A 22,385-nucleotide genomic window follows, 5' to 3' on the forward strand; every position below is an offset into this window, starting at 1 on the left:
AACAGATTCAAAATACCAAATATCATCAACTGTGCCCCACTTTCGCTTCCGTTGTGCCACCACAGTGTCAATAATGGCATTCTTTAGGCAAAGCAATGAAGATTAGGATTAATCCAAACTTACAGTAAGGGAATAAAATTCATACTGGGTTATGAGAAAGAGAGATAGGTGGGAATAAAAAGGACATGACAAGTCTATCGTGACAGCGTAGTGCACAGCCTCGGGTGTGGCCTCTCCTAAACACACAGCCACAAGATCCCCTACTCTGCTGAATTCTGGACTCTTACACACCCTTAACCAATGTTCCAAAGGCTTCTTGATACAAGCTGAAGCTGATCTTAATCTATCCCTTCTACCCAAATGTGCTCCTTTCCCTGAGGTTCCTCATGGGCTCATGTTAAGCTGAAGTTCAGAGTCATCATTAACTCCTTCTCATTCACCCCATACCACATTCAAATGATCAGTAAGTTCTCAAATCCACCTCCTCTCACTCCACAACCACTGCCACGCCCAGCTCACATCCTCACTGAGTCACACCTGTGCTACTGCAGGACCCCCCTAGTGCTCTCTGCTTCCGGTGTTCCCTCCCCCTTCTCCACCCTCGTCTCATAGATCCTCCTAGGATCCACAGAGCAGTCTTTATGAAACACAGTATCACATCAGTTCCTTGTTGAAAAACCTTCAGTTGATCCTGTGCGAAATCATTACCAGTCCTAATTCTTTATAGCACGTCTTACAAAATCTTTCCAAATCTGGACCTAATTTCTGTCTCTAGCCTGACCTGCCTATACATGGACAGTTGTGCCCCCGTAAGGCTGCTGGTTCCTCTCCTACAAGATCGTATTTCTTCACATCCCTATGCCTTTGCAAATGGCCATCTCACTCCCTGGGAGGATCTCCCGCTGCCCCACTCCCTATCCATGCCACAAGTACTTTTACTTACCCTTTAATATTAGGTTCATGATATCATCAACAAACAAATTACAAGGGAAAAAAGAAATGTTGGGGTAACGCAGAAACTAAAAGAGGGTAAGAGCCTACACAAATGCTCTGTGGAACAGTGTTCCTGACCTGTTTCACAATCATATGGCTAGAAAAAAAACAAGAAGCCAATATGAACCATTTTTTTAAATTAAAAATAGGACATCCCTAATCTATTCCTAGCTAGGTGACAATGTTTAGAAACTGATACATAACACTTCACACCCATGATGATGACTACCATCAAGAAAACAGGAAACAACATGTGTTGGAGGATGTGGAGAAGCTAAAACCCTGGTGCACTGCCGGTGAGAATGTAAAGTGATACAGCCATTATGGAAAATGGTATGGTGGTCTCTGAGACAATTAAAAATAGAATTACCATTTAATCCAGCAATATCATTTCTCAGTATATATCCCAAAGAATTGAAAGTAAAGACTCAAAAAGGTATTTGCACACTCATGTTTGTAGCAGCATTATTCACAAGAGTCAAAAGGTGGAAGCAACCCAAGTGTCCATGGATGGATGAATGGAAAAACTAAATGTGGTATATACGTAAAATGGAATACTACTTAGCTTTAAAAAATGAATGAAATTCTGTCATGTGCCACAACATGGATAAATCTTGAAGATGTTATGGTTTAAGTGTAATATGCTAGAAACAAAAAGGAAAAAATACTGGGGAGGGTATAGCCCAGTGGTAGAGCGCATGCCTAGTGTACACAAGGTCCTGGGTTCAATCTCCAGGACCGTCTCTAAAAATAAATCTAAATCTTCTCTAAAAACAAACCTAATTATCTATCACCACCAAAAAAAAAAAAAAAAAAGACAAATACAAATATTGTTCGATTCCTCTTATATGAAGTATCTAGAGTAATCAAAAGCATAGAGTCTAAAGTAGAATGGTGGTTGCCAGGGGCAGGGAAGAATGGGAGTAATTACCTAATGAGTTTGGGAAGTTCAAAAAGATCTGGAGATGAAAGGTGATGATGGCTGAAGAACTATGTGAATGTACTTAATGCCACTGAAATGGTAATAAATTTTGTAATTTTACAACAATTAAAAGAATAGAAAAAAATTTTTGAAAATTGATAGGACACCAACTGTTGGTGAGAAATGTGGAGCAACCACAACTCTCATACATCATTGGTGGAACATGAAATGCCACAATCACCTTGGAAAAATGCCTGCTAATTGCTTTCAAAACTAAACCAATGCCTACCCTGCGATATCCCAGCCCCACTCCTTGGCAGTGACTCCAGGGAAAGGAGAGCATTTCTGTACAAGCCTGGTCACAGCAACTGTACTCGTAACAGTCAAAAACTAGAACCAGCCCGGGCGTCAGTCACCAGGAGAACGGTGAAGTGGTGGTGTCTTCCTAGAGTTAAACAGTGCTCAGCAGTAATGGGCACAAGGACTGACACGTGCAGTGACAGAGATAAGCCTCAAAACCATTACGCAGAGTGAAAGGAGAATTATACTAGAGTATCTACTGAATGATTCCACTAGTATGAATGAATAAAACAGGCAAAACTCACCCACATGGAAAAGAAAATCAGAAGTGTGGTTATCTCTGGGGGATAGAAGTGGGGACTGACTGTGAAGGGACTTCCTGGGTTGAAGGTGATGTTCTCTATGTTGCTGGGGACTAGGGTTACACAGATGTATGCATTTGTTAAAACTCAATAAAAGCCACAATTAAAACTTATGCATTGCATATGGTTATTTTACCTCAAAAAAATGCCACAAAGAAAGCAACTCTAGTCAATGACACATGTGATAGAAATATTTACAGATAAAATGTACTACTGTCTGCAACTTACTTTGAGACATAAGAAATTAAGATGGAATGATGAAAACTTAACAGTTTTATACATCAAATAAAAAAAGATGGGATTGATAAATGGATAGAGGGCTAGGTAGAAACACAGACAAAGCACACAGAGCAAAATCTTACCTCTAGCATTATTAAAAAGACACCATGAATATCTCCTTTCTTTTCTAATAGTTAGGCAATGACTTCATGAAGTTGATACTTCTGAGTAATCTAGGGAAAAGGAAATGACAAACCTTCACAAATCTTGTTCACGGAGTCAGAAGATTCTATTAAGAATGAAAAAAAATTCTGGATAATAAAAAATGAATTCAAACCCTAGAAGTATGCTACTTTACAGTATAATATGCAAATATTTGACTTTCTAGTCTTGGAGTGGCCCATTGGGACTCTAACTGAAAAGGTCATTCATTTTTTTTCCACTTTTTTATTTTAAAAGTTGTTTGTGCACCTGAATTATGTGTATCCACTACACAAAAGGTAACATGAACATATAAACAATATATACCAGAAGTTGACAAGTGTAACTACACACAAAATATTTAGAACAAAATGACAATGAAACCACTACACATTAGCTTGTGGGATCGCAATAAAAATTCATAAACTAAGTTTCTAGGGAGTAAAGGAGGAATAGCAATTAAGCTACGATAAAACAAAGAAAATAAGTACAGAAAAGAATGTCACAGAATAAACAGAGAAACAAGAGAGGTTTTAAAAAATCCCCAATTAGTCTTTGGAAAGACTAATAAAGTAGAATAATACTTTCTTACTAAGGAAAAAGAGAAGCACAAATAACACATGAACAGGTTAACAGATCACAGAAGGAAAATATGTCATCATCTCAATAAATAGAGAAAAAAATCATTTGATTAAATGCAGCACAGCACCCATTCTTGAGAAAAATAAAAACAATATAAAACACTCTAACTCAAACTGGGAATGGAAATTTTGTTATTTAATAAAAAAAAAAGCTATCAAAATCCTACAATAAAAACCATATTTAATATAAAGTTAGACACATTCACTTATAAATCAGGAACAACAGTGCACACTGTCATTGCCTCTTTTCAATAAAACCCCAGAGCTCCTAGACCTGACAGGAGACTGAAAAAAGCCTAAGATTGGAAAGGAAAAAAACTACCATGGTTCTCACAAAAAATTAGTCATAATAAAAATCTAGACACTATTTGAATGAAAAAATACTTCAGCCTCGTTGCTAGATATAAAACAACATGCTAAACTTAGTAACATGCACCAACAGTAATCAGTAAAAAATGTCATTTTAAAAAATTTCCTTTAGAATGTTAACAAAAGTGTAAGTATCTGGGAACAAATTTAAGAAAATATGCAAGAGACAAGTAGGATATTATATAAAGTGATAAAACCTCACCAAAGAGCACAAAGGGCATTTTTAAAAGGCAACCATGGTCCTGGATGTGAAAACAATACCATAAAATGTCAATTCTCCTGGACTCAATCTATAAACTCAATGCATTTCTTCATCAAAATCCTAGAAAATGTATTATTTATAAAGATATGTGACAATGTGGTTCCTAAACTGATATGAAATAGTAAGAGGCCAAGAACAGCCAAAGGGTTTCAAAGAAAAAGAATGACGAGGGAAGAATTTTCTTCCAACTAATAAATCTTATTCTAAAGCTGTTTTCATTAAAATCTGTGGTATTAGTATAAGGAAAGAAAAATGACCCAAAAAAAGAGAACAGCAACCACAGAAACATCTACATATATTTGGGAGTTTGGTGTATGGCATTAAAAATAAGGGAAGAAAGGAATAAAATGACACGTGGACCATCAGTCATCCACATGGAAAAAAATATATAAATCCCTCTCTTGGTCTGTTTACAAAAATAAATTCCAGATAAAATGTAAAAAGCAAAACTATAAAACTCATATAAGAGGATATCCTTTATGCCATTAAAGTAGGAATGGAAATAAAAGTCACACACACAAAAACTTAACTTTAAAGGAAAATACTGATAAATTAAAATGGAAATCACTGAAAACGAATTTAAAAAACACGCCATAACAGCATGGAAGGAGGCACCTCTAACATAAAAGAGCACTTAGCATTAGAAATCCAGAAATAACAAGAACTTCGAGAAATCAGTACAAAGGGCAAATCCTCACTAGGGAAACGGGCCAATGATGTGAACAGATAGTTCAGGGACAAGAAAACCCAAAGTGTCATTGAACACATGGAAAGAGATGCAGTGTCATGAGTGATCAGTGAGAGCCATCAGAACTGGCAGAAATTAAGTCTAAAACAAGGCTACGTGTCATGCTCCATCAAATAAAAAAAAGACGTAAGACGTCTAAATATTAGGAATATGCAAGGATGTGGAAAAACAGTAAACTAAAAACACGGATGAGGAGAATGGAAACAAATAAGAAATCAACTTGGCAAAAACCAGTGGAATTAAGCTACTCTACTGTCTAAAGAATCCCACTTCTGGGGATATTAAGGCACATTACTTAGAGAAACCTCATCTGAGTACTTAGGAGATATGCACAAAGACGTCCCATGGAGCAGTTTGTAACGGCCAACTGCAGACAATCGGAACGTCCATGACAAAAAGGACACTCATTTCAATAGCCAAACTCTGATTTCAGAGCTCTCACACATAAATGCTATTACGAGATTGATTAATCTACATAAGATCATCATATTTCTATTGCATAAAATTTAACTGATGTTTTTCTTGATAGTGAAAATTCATAAAATTTTCCCCAGAGTCCAATATATTATGATAGATGAAATACTTAAACTTAGGGTAAGATATTAATTAAATTTTATTTACCTTTGAAAACAATCCTGAACTCACTATGAAAGTCTCCTATGAAAGAGCCAGTTCACCAGCACCCTGCTGGGCTTGAGGCTCCAGTGGGTGCACCTGCACCCTGCAGAGGTGCGGCCCCAGCACCGGGAGTCCAGTGGGGGCCATGTCATTGGTCAGACTCCTCGTGCTCACCATGGTGGTTGACGCCATTGATGAGACAAATGCCCACCTGAGCGTGGTTGTTGGTCACAAGGACGATGTCAAAGACATCCTCACTCTTGGGTACAGCTCCCACAGCCACCTGTTCATAGCCTCCAGAGCCTGGATGGGAGGGTGGACCCTCCAGCTCAGACCCCTCCAGGGACTGATACCTAGAGGGGGTAGCCAGGGCTGGGGAGGTGGGGTAAGCTGGGATCCAACAGTGGGGAGAAGAGGGGAGGCCAGGGGCCAGGCTCAGGGCCCAGGCTCAGGGTAAGATCTCTGCCTTTGTGGGGGTTACTGCCCAGGGCTGCGGCACTGAAAGGGTGAGGGGGAGCCGAAATCCAGCCCACGCTCTGTGCACAAAGCTGGCCACCCAGAGTGGGGCTGCAGCAATCCAGAGGATGTGACCTCTTCTCCCCACAGCGACTGTCCCCTCACCAAGCTGTGCTCCTGTGGCTCCAGCGGGGACCCCTTGTCCTTACCCACACACCCATAGGAGTGCTTTCATCTAATGCTCATGAAGGTGCCGTGCGGCCAGGGCTGGGGCTGCCCCCTCCTTCACGAAGGGGAAGGCCGCCAGGGCTCCAGGGCTCGTTCTCGTGTTCCAGCTGGCAGCACACAGCGCAGTCTCCTCCATGCCCTGCTCCGTGTAGATCTGCTGCTCCTCATCCGCATGGGACAAGGCTCAGGACCTGACCATGGTGACTACATTCTGAGGCTGGGGCTGCAGGGGTGCAGGTGAAGGGGCCGTCCCTCAGACTTCCCTGGAGGCAGGTCTCTCTGGGGACTGGGGACAGGGAGAAGGCCAGATCCAGCCCCTGCCCTCAGGAGCTCAGCCCTGGATCCCGCTCAGTGCAGGCCCCAGCTGGGGAGTAAGGAACATGCTGGCTCCCCCCTGAGGAGGACAATGTGATGGGAGGCACATGCCCTTGGGGCATTTGCAATTTCCTGGGCCATCTGGACACAACAGAAAAATGAACACAGTGTATGCAGCCAACGTGGGACTGATGCTCAACACAGCCTCCAGATGGTTTCCATTGTAAAAGGAGAGCTACATGCCCTTAGGGAGAAATGGTGCCTAGAAACACGACCGTTTATGTAAGAAAAAAAAAGTCTCTTAGCTTTTCTTAGCAGCGTTATGTTACTAACAGCCTGATCAACAACAATACGTTTAGATAAACCAAAGAATAGAGTTTGAGATAACATACTTTCTTTTCAATTTGGGGCCAACAATTGGGACAGGCTTCAGGTTTGACTCATTTCATAGTTTTTTGAAATTACTCTGATCTCCAAAACCATAAAATGCTGACTTCCAGGTACTATCATGAATGCATAACCCCTGACGAAATAATTCAAGACTTAAAAGAAACATATCTTAAGGGATAATTACTCAAATGTAAAACCAAGTAGCTTATAATTAATACAAACAACATTTCACCTCTATTTGAGCAAGGCACAATCCTTTAACAATCCTGAGGTGAATGTCCACAACCAGCGAGGCAGCAGTAACGCTCATTATTTTGATCATAGTCACTATCTACACCCCATTTACATATTACATATTTACAACACATACCCTTTTTTCTTTCCTCATACCATTATTTCTGCTTCTTTTAATAAGACAGTGAGTTTCCCTTCATCATTTTCATTCAACTAATTGACCATGCACCTTTAAAATTAGCCTCTCTAGTCCCTTTCCCAATGTTGATTCTTCAAAATTTCAAGCTATGTTCATGAGCACCATTATGCATGCAGAAATAACGCACTGTCCATCAAGTCCTTCCCTGTGTATCTGGTGCCCCATCTGCCCCCAACGCCCCTCATTCTAGACCCAAGTTATATCAATGTGTTCCACAGGCTTTTTAAAACTCTTTTTTAATTTTAAAGCTTACTAATATGATATATATTTTAATTTCTTTCTCCACTTCAATTTCTTTCTGGTACTGTATCCAGCATCGAATCCTTGTTGGAACTTACCCGGACCCTCATTCATCCATTTATTTTTCATCTCTTTGATGAGATTCTTAGCTCTTGGTGCCTTCCATTACTTCCAATACTATGACACCTTCCACAACCCATACCTCCAACTCTAATTAGAAATGACTGGCAGAGGGGAGGGTTTAGCTCAGTAATAGTGAGTGCTTACCATGCACGAGGTCCTGGGTTCACTCCCCAGTACCTCCATTAATTTTTTAAAAAACAGCAAAAAAGAAAAAAAAAGATATGACTGACAGAAAGGACAGCACAGGGGAGGTTGTAATCTCAGAAAGTACTGCCTTACTACTGTCCCTTCTTTACCTAACTTCCAGGTGAGCCTTTTCATTCTCTATTACATAAATATTTTAAACTTCATTTGTAATTTTGATTGTACATGCCTGTATTACGTCCTGCCTTATATACCATTTACCTTGTTTGAATGAACTAAGTCATTTAGAAAGGTCCCAAACCAACTGCATCACAAGGCATTGAAAGAGGAGTACCAGTAAGGCAGATGTGAAGTTACCACTGACTGCTTTAAGCAGAATAAAAGAAACAATAAAACCATCAAAAGAGTCAGGATTTCATATCACAGCTTTGGTGACACTGAAAGATAGGGAGACACCAACCTGATTCCCATTTTGGTGCAGATTAATTTCTTCTGTTTTGTTAAAACTAAAACAGAGCTAAAAGTCTTAAGAGTTTATGAAACTATCCTAAATCTCTGTCTAGCCAATGTGACCTATTTGCAGACTTTCAAAAATCAGGAGAAAAGTTTTTGAAAACCTAAGGATATCTTCTTATATATATAAGCCATCAAAAAGGCAAAAATTACATTTCACTTAAAAACAGTTTTTACTTGATTTCATTGAAAAATAGAGAAGTATTTAAAATACAAATGTATAATTTAATGAAATTATAAAGCAAACGTCTATGTAAGCCCAGAATGCCTTTGTGGTAATCAAGAAAAATCCTTGCTTTTCTTTGGAGTTTTACTACCTAAGTAAGTATTCATTCCTAAACAGCACAGCGAGCTTTGCTTGTTTCAGAATTTTACAGAAATGGAAGCATACAGTGTATATTCTTTGAGTTTGGCTTCTTTTGCTCAAAATTGTGCTGTTGGGATTCATTATGTGTTAGAAGTACCTCCTACTCTGCAGCTGAACTTTCCATTTTCTTAGTGGTGTTTTTTTGATAAACAGACACTCTCAATTTTAAATTTATACAAATGTATCACTGTTTCTTTGTATTTAATGCCTCTGTGTCTTTTTTAAGCAGTCATTCCCTGTACAGCCTGGTGACTACAGTTAATACTATACAGCATATTAGAAATTTGCTAAGAGAGAAGATTTTTAAAGTTCTCATCACAAGAAAAACAATTTGTAACCAAGTGTGGTGATGGGTGTTAATTAGCAGTGATCATTTTGTAATATATACAAATATGGAATCACTATGTTGTATACCTGAATAGCATACTGTTATCTGTCAAGGATACCTCAATAAAAATAAACTAATAAAATAAAATTTACTTCTGGAAAATGGAAGCCATTCCCCATTCCTGACCTTGAGGCCATGAAGTATATCATCTTCTCAAAGCTTACTGTTTTTCCTTATGCCTCTAGGTCTATAATCCACCTAAAGTTGACTTCTGTACATAGTGCAAAGAATGAATCCAATTTCATTTTTTCTCCATATGGATACCCATCATCTCCTGAAAAGCCCCTTTACCATAAGTCAAGTACTCGCACATGCATGAACTACTCTGAGCTCTTCATCCTGTTCCCCTGGGCTAGCAGTGTGCCTCTGCCAACACACTGACTTAATAAGAAGTCTTGATATTTGAGAGCATCTTTCTACCTTATTCTCCTTTAAGAATATCTTGGCTATTCTGGGCCCTCTGCATCTCCATATACATTTTAGAATTAGCTTGTCAAGTTGCACACCAGAATAAAACAAACAAGCAAAAAAAAAATCTGCTTGAGATTTTGACTGGAATTATATGGGATTATAAATCAACTTAAGGAAAACTGACATTTTAACAAAATCAAGTCTTCCAATCCATGAATAATGGTGAATTTTTCCATTTATTTGTCTTTCTTAAGGTCTCTGTATTTTATAGTTTTCTTCATAGAAATCTTATATATTTTATATCACTTATTCTTAAGTACTTGATTTTTTAAAATTGAAGTAGTCAGTTACAATGTGTCAACTTTTGGTGTACAGCATGTTTCAGTCATACATATACATACATATACTTGTTTTCATATTCTTTTTCATTCTAGGTTATTACAAGATACTAACTATAGTTCCTGTGCTATACAAAATAAATTTGTTTTTACCTATTTCATATATAGTAGTTAATATTTGCAAATCTTGAGTTTATCCCTTACCCTTTGTTACCATAAGATTGTTTACTTAAGTACTTAATTTTTAAAAACTCCTATAAATAGTCTCTCTTTTTAAGAAACTCATTTTCTAACAGGGGGTTGGTATAAAGAAATGCAACTGATTTTTAAATTATTGGTGTAACCAGCAACAATAAAGACTAGAGCAGAAATAAACAAAAGAGAGAACAGGAAAAACAACAGAGAAAAGCAAAACCAAAAATCGGTTCTCTGAAAAAATCAACCAAATTTCAAAACCTTTGGCTAGACAGAGAGACAGAAAGAGAAAGAGAGAGAGAACTCAAATCACTAAAACCAGAAGTGAAAGAAGGGGCATAGAAAGGGGCGTAAGGCAAAACTACAAACAACTATATGCCAACAAATTAGGTGACCTAGATGAAATGGACAAGTTCCTAGAAAGATACCATTATGGATTAAACTGCGTGCCCCCTCAAACTCGTATGTTGAAGACCCAACCCCCAGTACCCCAGAACATAACATTATTTGGAAACAGGGTTGCTGTAGATGTAAACTGAAGCCATACTGGAGTAGGTGGACCCCTAATCCAAAACCACTGGTGTCCTTAAAGAAAGGGGAAATTTGCGCACACACATACACCGTGGGAAGATGTGAGAGAGGTCGGAGTGACGCATCTGCAGACTAAGGAACGCTAAAGACCGTGGGCAAACCACCAGAAGCCAGGAAAGACACATGGACAGATGCTCCCTCACAGCCCTGGGAAGAAACCAACCTGCCAACACCTTGATCTTGGACTTCCAGACTCCAGAACTGCGAGAACAATAAACGTCTGTTGTTTCAGCAACCCAGATTGTGGTACCATATTACGGCAGTCCTAGAGAGCTAATGTGGACACAAACTACGAAAACTGACTTAAGAAGAAGCAGAAAACCCCAGGAACCTGTGAGAAGTGAAGAGGTTGAATTCCTGTTATCTCCTCACTGACTTCTAGTAGAACTGCATTATAGTTTAAAACATACTCTAGAAAAGGGGCCGGCAAACTGTTTCTGTGTAAGGTCAAACTAAGATTTTCAGGCTGTGCGGGCCACGTGTGGTCTCTGCCGCACACCCCTGTCCAAGTGTAAACCACCCTTTCCCTGCAGCCACGTAAGCGCAGGCCGTGGCTGAGCCCCGCTCTCCAGCTACACCGTGCATCACGGAAGCCATCACACAGCACGTGCGGAGCACCTTCGTCACCGTGGGGACAGCTGCTGCACAGCACCGTGCTGACTACATGATTTCAAACCATGAATTTTTGAGTCGTTTCATGGTCTAACAGATAGTCTATGGTTCAATTTTTCATGTAAAATTAAAAAGTTTAAGGGGAAAAGGAGGATAAGAAGGGGCAGGAGAACAACCCAGTGCCAAGGGATGCAGATTCAAGGGCGTTATTTCTGCCCCATCCTTGTGAGATTAAGGTTCTGCACTTTGCTTTATGGGGAATTAGAGGGAGCTGTGCTGATGTGGATGCTTCAATCATCTGTTTCTGGGGTAAGCCCCAACTTTGAGTCCTTATAACAATAATACTTAATGACACTTGCTAAGTGATTATTAAGTGCCAGCCACTGTCCTGATTTGTAGTCATTGACTAATTGAATCCTCAACAACTGTATGCAGTGGGCACGGCCACCATCTCCTGTCGTACAGCGCCTCCTGCTGCTCTTTCCAGGAGGCCCCTCTCCAGCTCCACCTGTTTTCTCCCTGTCTCCCCGGGGTAGGCATCTGCTTTTTGTCAGTCCTGCACTAATCCCCTATAACCCTGCCCCATCTTCTGCTTACAAAACTCTTTTCTATTTGGAATTGGTTCCCTGTTGTTCAGAAGGGCTTGGCCCTATGATCCCCCTTCCAGAGGTCCACGACTCAGGCCAGGGCAATCTGATTACTCTGTTACCCCAGGTCACACTGACGGGCTTGAGGATGACCAGAGGACCCGGTGCTTGACTCACCTCCCCATCATCTGACATACAAACTCTGGCAGCTGTTCCCAGGAAATCGTGAACCTTAAGGACAATGTATACCTGGGGCTACCAGCACCTTCCCTGTCACTGCGAGAGCCCACATACCCAGAGGAACACAGAAGAAATGAAGAGACAGGAAGAGAAAAGGGACAAAAAAAAAAAAAAAAAGAGTTCCAATAAGACCACTTACACATCCAGATCCAGCCACACTGTTTACTTGTGGACATCTGGTTATGCGAATCAACACACTCCTTTTTGTTTTGTTGGTTTAAACCAGGTGAGTTTCTTTTTGTTGTTGTTTGTTTGTTTGCTTTTTGAGGGGGAGGTATTAATGGGTATTTACTCGCTTATATGTAGGGGAAGTGCTGGGATGGAACCCAGGCCCTCCTGCGTGCTGAGCGTGCTCTGCGGCTCGAGCTACACCCCACCCCGGGAGCTGAGCTGCTAACACGCACTGCCCGGGGTCCACGCACGTCTCTCAGACTTACTTTGAAGCCGCTGTTTAGGCTGCTGCCTCTGCCCTTCCAGACGCTGGTCACTGTTCAAGGTCAAACTTAAGGCCTCTGTGAGACACTCCCAGCGACTCAGGCCCACCAGCGTCTCCCTTTATTCTGACGCTCCCGGGGATACTCTCTGTACCCACGCATTTTAGCACGGTTTACAGAGTTCTCTGTGTTCATTAATCTGAACCCACAACCCAGACAAACAGAACCATACTTCAACACATACTTCAAACCATCCCAGTTTCATCGTTATTAAACTATTTCCTCTCCCTAACCCATAGCCCCTCAGTACCAACCTTTAAAATTCCGTCTATATCCCAGCTCCTACAAAACACCCTTCGCCTCTAGCCTCCCCCAGATGTTCTCTCCATCCTCAGAATCCCACAGTGGTTCACCTGCCGCTCTAATCACAAGCCTGCTAATCTGCTGAGCCAAATCATTACCCCTCTAAGGGCAGGGTTTGCATCTTACTCATTATGTGCCACACTACCTTGCACGACTACACAAAATTTGAAATACTGAATGTATTTAAAGACAGCAAATACTTATGAAGCCTCGACTATAGATACAAATCGGGTCAGACAGTACTGGCCATAGAAGTGCTATCATAAAGCATGGTCCTTTCCCAGAAGTGCAACTACCTTATGTTCTCTAACAGACCATATATTCAATAAGGTTTCATTTACATCATACATTTCTTGTATGGTCACAGGAGCACCTAACTCCAAGTTAGGCCCGTAATAAAAATGCACTGATTTGCACAAAGGTGACAATGCTCTTGGCTGACCACATTCATCACAAAACAAAGGGTGATCTTTAGTGTTAGGATGATGGTAATTCATTCTGATAGAATGAATTGTGCAGCTCTTGTAAACAAAGTCTATTTTGTTTTCTTCTGGGGGAAATTGCGCTGGGGGCCTCTACTGGCTGGTACACATCTACCTCCTGGTGTCTGTCACAAGTGTTTCTGGGAGCAGGGGGCCCCTCCCTCTGCACATACCCCCCTACCTGGGCACAGGAGGAACTGAGGGCTCAGGGGTCAGAACTGAGACTGAGACTAGGAGCCCTGAAGGTCCAGTCAGATCAGGTCTCTTGACCTCAGGGAAGTGAGCACGGGAATAAGGAGAGGGGAGGTATAGGTGCACCCCCAGGCCTGGCTGGGGAGAAGGGGGTGCTGACACTGCCCTCCCTCTCACCCCTGCCTGTGCTGGAGGGAGTTCTGACTCCCTCAGTTGCTTGAGGCCTGGAGGGCCAGGCAGTGGATAAGAAGACAGAAGCTCCACACCCGCCATCCCAACCAGGCCTGCATCACCCCTTTACAGAAGGAAACTGAGGCCTAGGCCCTGAGCCAGGCCTCACATCTCACTTGGGCCACGCCTCCCTCTCGGGCCCCAGTCCCGGCTCAGCCCCATGGGAGGCAGACATGCACAGGGTGCCAGAACCAAGACCTGCCCACCACAAAGGCCTAGGTGGCCGAAGGGACCCTGAGAATATTAATAAGTATGGGTAGTAGGACCCTGGAGGCAGCTGGCCAAGCCCAGGCCGGGCAGGGAAGCCAGGTCCAGCCAACCCCGAGGGCCCACCACCACTCTCAGTCACTCCTGTTTTGGCTCCTGGGGGCCACGATCCGGTAGCTGGCCGCATGTTTTCCCCTCTTGCCCTGCAGGAGGCTGGGGGTGCCAGTGCCAGCAGGGCCTGCCCCCAACACCTCTGGCTTGTAGAGCCCAATCACTGCTTCCAAGATTAAAACCCTCTCAGCTAAAATCCTCAAAGCCTCACATAGCTGGTGCAACACCTCTCCCCAGTGGCTCTTCTCACCAGGGTCTCCTTTGGGGCCGGGTTCTCTCCGCTGCCCCATGGAGCCTTGAGGAGCCAGCTCCCTACACAGTCCTCTCTCGCCCTTCTCTCCTGGGTGGCTGAAGATTCCTTTGAGTCCAGAGGGGCCTGGGGGTCCCATGTATGTAAAACTCCCAAGGACACCTATGGGACCAGGAGGTCCAGGAGGACCCATGAGCCAATGGCTGCTGGTCTCAGTGAAGGTGTTGGACAGAAATGGGTCCTCATGCTGGAAGATCCAGGCGGATCGTGGTCCAACAGGGGTTGGGGGTCCAGGGGCCTAAGTGGCCCTGGAGGGCCTTGAGGTCCCCTCTCTCTTGGGGAACCCACAGCTCTGGCCTGGCCAGGGCTCCTTCGGGGGCCCTGCAGACCTGGCAGGCCCCTCATCCCCACTGGCCCCAGCTGCCAGGGTCTCCCTTTGGGCCAGTGGGCCCAGGAAGCCCCCAGGCACCAACTCAATCATCTCCAGGAACAGTGAGGCCTTCACATTTTCTCTGGAAGCTTCCATCTCCAGGGCTGCCCTGGGCAGGTGGGGAGCCCCAGATCAGGGCGGGGTCCTTGGGAGCAACTGGGGTCGGGGGCAACTGGGGTCAGGGGCACTGCCCACTTGGTGGCAGTCAGCACTGCCACCTTGGCCTCCAGCAGCTTCAGCCGCTCCATCCGCTCCGACACTTTGCTGCAGTTGAGACAACCTGAGAAGGCTACGGGCCAAAGTGCCAACCACCGCATGGTGCTGCCCAGCCACCCGGGTTCCACGGGGCCAGAGGAGCTTGAAACTTCCCCACAGCTCGCCCCCAAGTGCCCAGGGCATCACCTCCACTCGCAGGCCATCACTGTCTTGTATGTCACCTTGTGTGTGGGTCTCACCACAGTTCTGTAGCTGTTCCCAGGGCGGCTCAGAGGCCAGGGGCAATTCTGCGGCACTCGCTGAAGGTAGGTGCCATTCTGCACATGGCACGAGACAGTGCAGGTCACCATGAATGAGCACCAGTTCCTGCATGCAGAGAACGGGGTCCCCGATGCTCCATGCGATGCTGCTCCCAGCAAGCAGGAGCCTGAAGCAGAGCAGCATCCAGCGCCCCCAGCCTGGTGTCCCCACCCTCATCCCCAGGATGCACGGATCCCGGTTCCAGGCCCCCAGTGCAGCAGCAGGAAAGCAGGCAGAAGGCGGGCACAGGTCCCAACAAAGTCTATTTTAAATCAAATTAATTCTCAGCCATCTTTTTTAAATTAGGCACAGTGGCTTTCATACACTAAAAATTAAAACTATATATATAATTTAATCTAAATCCTATTAACAGGTGTGTATCATTTCCAAAATATTTTGAATATTAATATAGAAAACATGAGACAAACCAAAACTAACCTCAGGTCCTGAATGTAAGGTCAGGAAACTTTCCATAACAGTCAATGTACCTAAAAGAGGAAGAAAATGGTAAAAGTTAAATCAAATAAAAATCTACTGACCCAGGACAAATAATAATAATCTATTTCTATTTATTTAAGGAACGTTTTTATTAAGCCTACAACTGATATAATCAAAAAATCTGCACATATAACAGTATTAATAGGTTTTTGTAAACAGACTTAAGGAACTAAAACCAGGTAAATTGTCAAAAGGAGAGTAGTTTAGCATAAACTGACAGTTGGTACTGACAAAAGCTTTTCTAGTATTCAGACTGACAGAGCTGAAAGTCTCTTCCAGTAAGGCAACAATTCAGCTCACTCATTCTGGAAGGCCGTAGGTTCTCAAAACCACATCTATGGGAATTATTCTACTTTCCAATATGAGAGTTTTCAAGAAGACTTACTAGTAGTGACTTACAATGAACGTACAGAAAACCTACCAAAATGGGCCTTTGTGATGACTTACAAAATGCTACAGGGAGGCTGTTTTAATTATAAATAAAAATATAATGAGTAAAAAATAAAAACAGAAAACCAAGACCAGAAAAAAGGGGAGAAATCAATTAACCATGGGGACTAATACATAGAGATAGTGGTTTAAGTATTGAATTAATAATTTTTGAGCTTATCAAGAGCAGTAAGACAAAAGAAAAACATAATAGACTAGCTAATTCTCAAAATCTGGTAAAATGAAATATATTACTTTCTTAAAAGACATTGTTACTAGTTTTTTTAATTTCAAGAGAAAATTAAAGCATGGGGCTTTAGGAAGTTCACACTGAGCCAGGTAATGAATGACCACATCATCAACAATGATGTGACAGCAGAAGAGAAGCAAAGCCACATAAATGCTGCTAGTCTGACCACTGAGGAAAACTAAGCCTAGATCATTAAAATCAACTCACTAGAGATGATCCTGAGGGTTAAGAGAACGTGGCCTGGGAATATGGCTCTGTGAGCTAAGGCGCTCCTCAGAAAGAACATGCGCCACCTAAAGCAGTGACAGTAAAGATGGGAACCACCTGCAGCAGACATCAGCTGGGGGCCCAGGCCACCTGGGGGGGTGCCCCTGGGCTCCAAGCTCACACGGCCTGCCGTCCCCAGGATGTGCTTCTCATGATCCGGTGCCACAAGACCGCCATCTTCAGTGACACTAGGGAGTCAAGCATCGTGTTCCAGCTGAAGGGCAGTGTCCAGGGCATCCTCAAGCGGCCACTGGATGACCAGCTATTGGACGACAGCAAGACATTGGGCGAAGTGTGGCTTCACCAGCCAGACAGCACAGCTGCAGGCCCCAGTGGCCATGGGGCCAGTCTTCCGGGCAGCTGATGCCCCTGAAGTCCTGAGCACTGAGCCCTTCTCCAGCCCGCCCCAGCTGCCAGACATGATGAAGCCACAGGACTCAGGAAGCAGCGACAATGGACAAGCTGTGCAGCGAGTGGGCTGCCTCGGTGCCCCCCTTTCCCCCAATAAAAGAGATTTGAATGTCTGCCCTGTTGCTGCCTCTTTCTGCGCACCCTCACTGGGATGGGGCCCACTCCAGCCCACTCCTCAGGCCTACCAGGCTGGCCTGCTGGACAAGCCCTCTGGATCCAGCTATCCCTCAGGCAGCCTTCAGAGTGGCCCCCTCCCAGCACACTGGTTCCCAGCTAGAGCCAGTGTGTCAGTTTGGGAGGGTTCTATGGGGGATCCACAGCCTAGAGCCACCCCAAGTGGCTCCCCCAGGTGGCTCCTCCCCCCAAAACAGTCTGCAGGGCCCCCCTCCAAAATCAGCTGGGGTAGTTAAAATGCTGACTCCTAAGTTTCAGTATCTGGAAACAAAGTTTTAAATCTGCCATTTTGCTTCTCCGAGGGAAAACAGAAATTAAAGTAATATTTCTCCCTTAAAAAGAAAATGACTTATTCAAAATAAAAACTATCAAATATTTAAGAATAACCTCTATAAGAAATACATAGGACCATCATGAAAAAAAGCTAAACATTTTAGTAACTGGAGATTTTTAATAAATGGAAATATACCAGATCCACGGATTGGAAGAGTACATAAATATTTTAAAGATGTTCAATTCATGCCCTTCTCTTTACTGGGCATGGTTCCAGCGTTTCATCATTAAGTATGATGTTGGCTACAACTTTCTGACATTGATTGTGTTAGGAAAAGTATTCTGTTACTCAATTTCTAAAAATTAAGTTAGTAAATGGCATGAATTTTCAAATCATTTATTGAAATGTGCATATAGCTTTTTGCCTTTGATATTCTGATGTGATTATGTAACTTCCTAATAAACCTCAGCCTTGATATATTATCCTTTTAAAATGCCATTGGAATTTATTAAAATTCTATTTAGCACGTTCTTTTTACTATTAATTTCACAAGCAAGACTGATTTGTGGCTTTCTTTGTGTGTGTGTGTGTGCGCGCGCGTGCAAGGGTATCATCCTATCTTTGCTGGTCTTTCCTATATAAATTGGAAGAGTTTCCATCTTTTTAAGCTCTAGTATCGTTTATACAGAACTGGACTTACTTGCTTCAAGTCATTTTCTAGATGGACACTATTTATATATGCACATTACTAATACCCCTTATTTTTACTGTAATAGTAATTTTTCCATTCTTTTTGTTTTGATTTTTTCCATTTTTAAATTGTCTCCATTTTATAAATGAGGAAAAAAGATGTCAAAAACTTTGTTCAATACTTTCTAGCTTTGTTGGTTAAAAAAATTAAAACTTCTAATTATGGTATCTATATAAAGTATACTTTAAGATGTATTAATTCCTAAACAAAGCAAGTTAGAATTCATAATGCCTGCTGAATTTTTTTCCAGAAATTTTACAGCTGAAACCACAACCAGATTGAAACAATGGATAATTCCTTAATTTCAACGCTTTTAAGACTAACCATATCTCAAAAACCAAGTGTCAATAGCATTTCTAATATGTATAGCTATATTAAAATCAGAGCATATGTTTAACACTCCCCATCTATAGTTATGTTTCTTTTCCCAAGCAGATTTTAGTTCATCACAGTTACAAACGTGAAGTCTTTCTATTTCAAATTCCATGACTGCTTATTAATCAGTAATTAACATTCATTCTATTTTTGGTATCTATTACTCTCAGATCTGCTGGAATGGAGTCAGAGCCACTGCTTCCAATGATATAAACCTCCTTTTCTGCAGCTTTCTCATGATACTTTCAATATTAGTTCCAGAAACTAAACATTGAAGAAAAAAAATCTGAATCAGAGCTATACAGAAACATCTAGACCAGTATTAAAATATTTAAGAACAAAGCAATTAAACTTTTAAAATGCTAACCAAAATGGCTCTGCAGCAAAAAAAATTAGGGCTTTGAAGGTAGCAAGACTGAAGTTCACACCTTAAATCCATCATCTACTAAATTATAGAATTTATTTACAAATCACTTACATAAACTACTATATTAATATACATTTAAACATACATATAATGGAAACAAAGTTGAGATTAAAATAAATACAACTCAAAATTCTGTTTTCTTTCTGTACCAATAGATCCCTTTGGGTAATCTTTACACAGAACCATTTGAAACTCATTTAGAGGTTTCCTTGGCCTTTCTCTTGGTCATTTTACCTCTAAATATCCCAAATTGGCCAGCAGTCCGTCTGTGCTAGAATCACCTGTGCCACTCGTTAAACACGCTGGTTACTCAGTCCCTCCCCAAATTCCCCAGGAGCAGGTTTTCTGGGGTAGATGCCAGTAACCTGCATGTTCAGTGAGTCCCACAGGTGCTTCTTTGTCCATTAGAGGAGGAGACTCGCCCCCCACCCCCCGCCAGACATGTTCCCTGGAAAATCTCACCTGCTGTCCTGACTCCAGCTGCATCACGCTGATGACTTCTGGCTTCTCTCTCCAGAGCTGCACAGGGATGAAGGTGCCGTATCTGTGGCCTCTGTTACAAAAGTCAGGACCCACAGAGCACAGGACCTGGGGCAAAACCAGTTTCACTTTGGCTTCATTTTCCCTCCACTATTTCCTCTTCAGCCAGGTTTCCTCACTTACTTAAAAAAATAATTCCACTATTTTGTACGTATTTCCTGTCTTCATTCAAAAATATCTGGCAGACACCTCAGTTTCAGCATGTCCAAAATCAGATTCATCATCTTTCTCTCAAAAGTTTTTTTTTCCTCCAGTTCCTGGCATAGGAGACAATAAAGAATAATGTTTAAAAGCAATCATTCAGTCACTTCTGTATTTTATGACAGAATGCTTGTTTATATATGCCTGACTAGGTTTACAGATACCATTTGATTCTCACTAAATAAACTGTCACAGATCAGAGAAATGAGTAAAAAAAACAAACAAACAAACAAAAAAAAAACCTGCAAAAAACCAAACTATGACCCCCACCTGGCAAAGTTAGCACATCTACCCCTGGGAGTGTAACTCGTATCACAAAGTGAAAACAGCCATGCAAGGAGCGCTTAGGGGTGAGCAGGTTTTGGGGGCAAAAGCTAGAGATGCTCAAGAATCATCCACGTGGAACCAACCAGACGACGGTAGCTAGATCCACCAGTCTGGAGTTTAAGGGGCAGGTTCTCACTGGTAATAACTTAATGTGGTATCATTGACACATATTACTTACAGCCAAGGCTTTCAGATCATTCTGACATAACCCTAAGAAATGCACTTCACATAGCAGCTCCATGCATGAATATACCTAGCCGAAACAAAGTGTTCATGAACCGGTCATTTACCAGTATTATGTGTAATTCACTCTATTTTCTATTTCAGTTTATCTGATACTTCCTTTTTAATGCCCGGTCTCAACCCACTGAATTGATTTCACAGTTTAAAAAATACTGGCTCAGGGGGGAGGGTACAGCTCAGTGATAGAGCATGCGCTTAGCATGCATGAGGGCCTGGGTTCAACCCCCAGTGCCTCCATTAAGGAAAAAAACATTTAAAAATTAAAAAAAATACTGGCCCAGTTACAGTTTCCGTGTGTGATGATGAAAAAGTTCTGGAAATAAAGTGGTGACAGTTAACACAGCATTGTGAATGTACTTAATGTCACTGAAGTGTATACTCAAAAATGGTTAAAAAGGTAATTTTATTTTATGTATATTTTACTACAATAATAATAATAATATAAAAAAGTGGTCAGGAAGTATAAACAGAGAAAAGTTTCTAAGGCTTAAGCTCTGAAGTCTCTGGCATTTGGAGGAGGATAAAAAGATCCAAAAGAGGAGACTGAGGCAAAGCTGGCGGGTAAAAAATAGCTAGGAGAGGGCAAGAATTCAGGGCCATGTGAGGAAAGGAGAGAGTGATGGACTGGGCGCAATGCGGGGAGACAGGACTCAGAAGAGGACTGAGAACTGCTGATGGGATGTGACGGGGGACCTGGGCAGAGCAGTTTCGTTTGAGAAGGAAGGATAAAAGCCTCACAAGACTCCACTGAGATGGAGGAGGAGGTGGGGAAGGAGAGACAGTAAGTAAAGGGAGCTCTTTCCAGCCGTTTGCTAGATGGCAGCAGTGGGAGGAGTGTGGAAAACTAAGGGAGGTTTTTCTTACGATGGGAGAGATAATCCCATGTTTGTATGTTGAGGGAAATAACCCAGTTGAGAGGGAGAACATGATGATAATTGTAAACCTGTAAACATGAAGGCTTTGAACCCCACGCCCAGTAGAAGCAGGGGCAGCTCCCTGTGATGAGAGGTGAGAGGAGTCAGGGTGCGATGCAAGCGCGCGGGTAGGAAGACCTGTGGTGGGAAGAAAAGGTCCCTTCTGACAGCTTCTACTGTCACAGTGAAAAAAAGAAAGAAAATCACCAGATAAGAGTGCAGAAAAAGAAGCGGGGTGCTAAAAGTGTGGGGAAAAGAAGTTATAAAACTGCTGCTTCAGAAAGTAGGGGAGAATAGCCTAGAGAAACAGAGCAGGATTGCTGGAGGTGCTGAGGCCCTGGGGGAGGCTTGTCCCCACATATTTAAAGTGGGACCAGTCAGCAGGGGGATATGCAGGTAAAGAGTGAGCAGGGAGCTGGAATAACCAGGGCTGGGGCTTTTCCAGGGCACTGGGAAGGGAAGGACTAGGGAGTTGGCTGAGAATGTACGTAAGACACTGATTCAAGCAACAAACCACAGAACCACATCCTAAGCTAGTTAAGAATGAAATAAATCTAAGTAAACAATTTAAATACATTTTTACTTGATAACACTCATAAAGACCTTTCTGCTTACATTTTTCAAATTATCAATAACTTTCAGATGCTTAGTTTTCAAATGTTTTGCCACTTGTGGTAGCCTTCTCAGAAAAGGTAACGTCACCAACATTCACCCTGTTCCACAGACCAATAGTGTCCCCCTCACATCCGGTCCAATAGCAGAAGCTATGATTCTCCTCTCAAAACACCTGAACTGAGCCACTTCTCAGCACCTCTAACACTCCTACCCTGTGCTTGGCTTGCTTCGACCATCCACTCTTGGTCCTCTATCATCTATTTTTCT

The 22,385-nt window shown here is 42.4% G+C and overlaps 1 pseudogene; it reads right to left on the minus strand.

The window, feature by feature from the left end:
- Positions 1–14,249: 14,249 nt before the first annotated feature.
- LOC102504075 lies at positions 14,250–15,566 on the minus strand (annotated as a pseudogene).
- Between the last annotated feature and the right edge of the window lie 6,819 nt (positions 15,567–22,385).

This window comes from Camelus ferus, chromosome 31 (genome assembly GCF_009834535.1).
Source record: "Camelus ferus isolate YT-003-E chromosome 31, BCGSAC_Cfer_1.0, whole genome shotgun sequence".
Lineage (NCBI taxonomy): Eukaryota > Metazoa > Chordata > Mammalia > Artiodactyla > Camelidae > Camelus > Camelus ferus.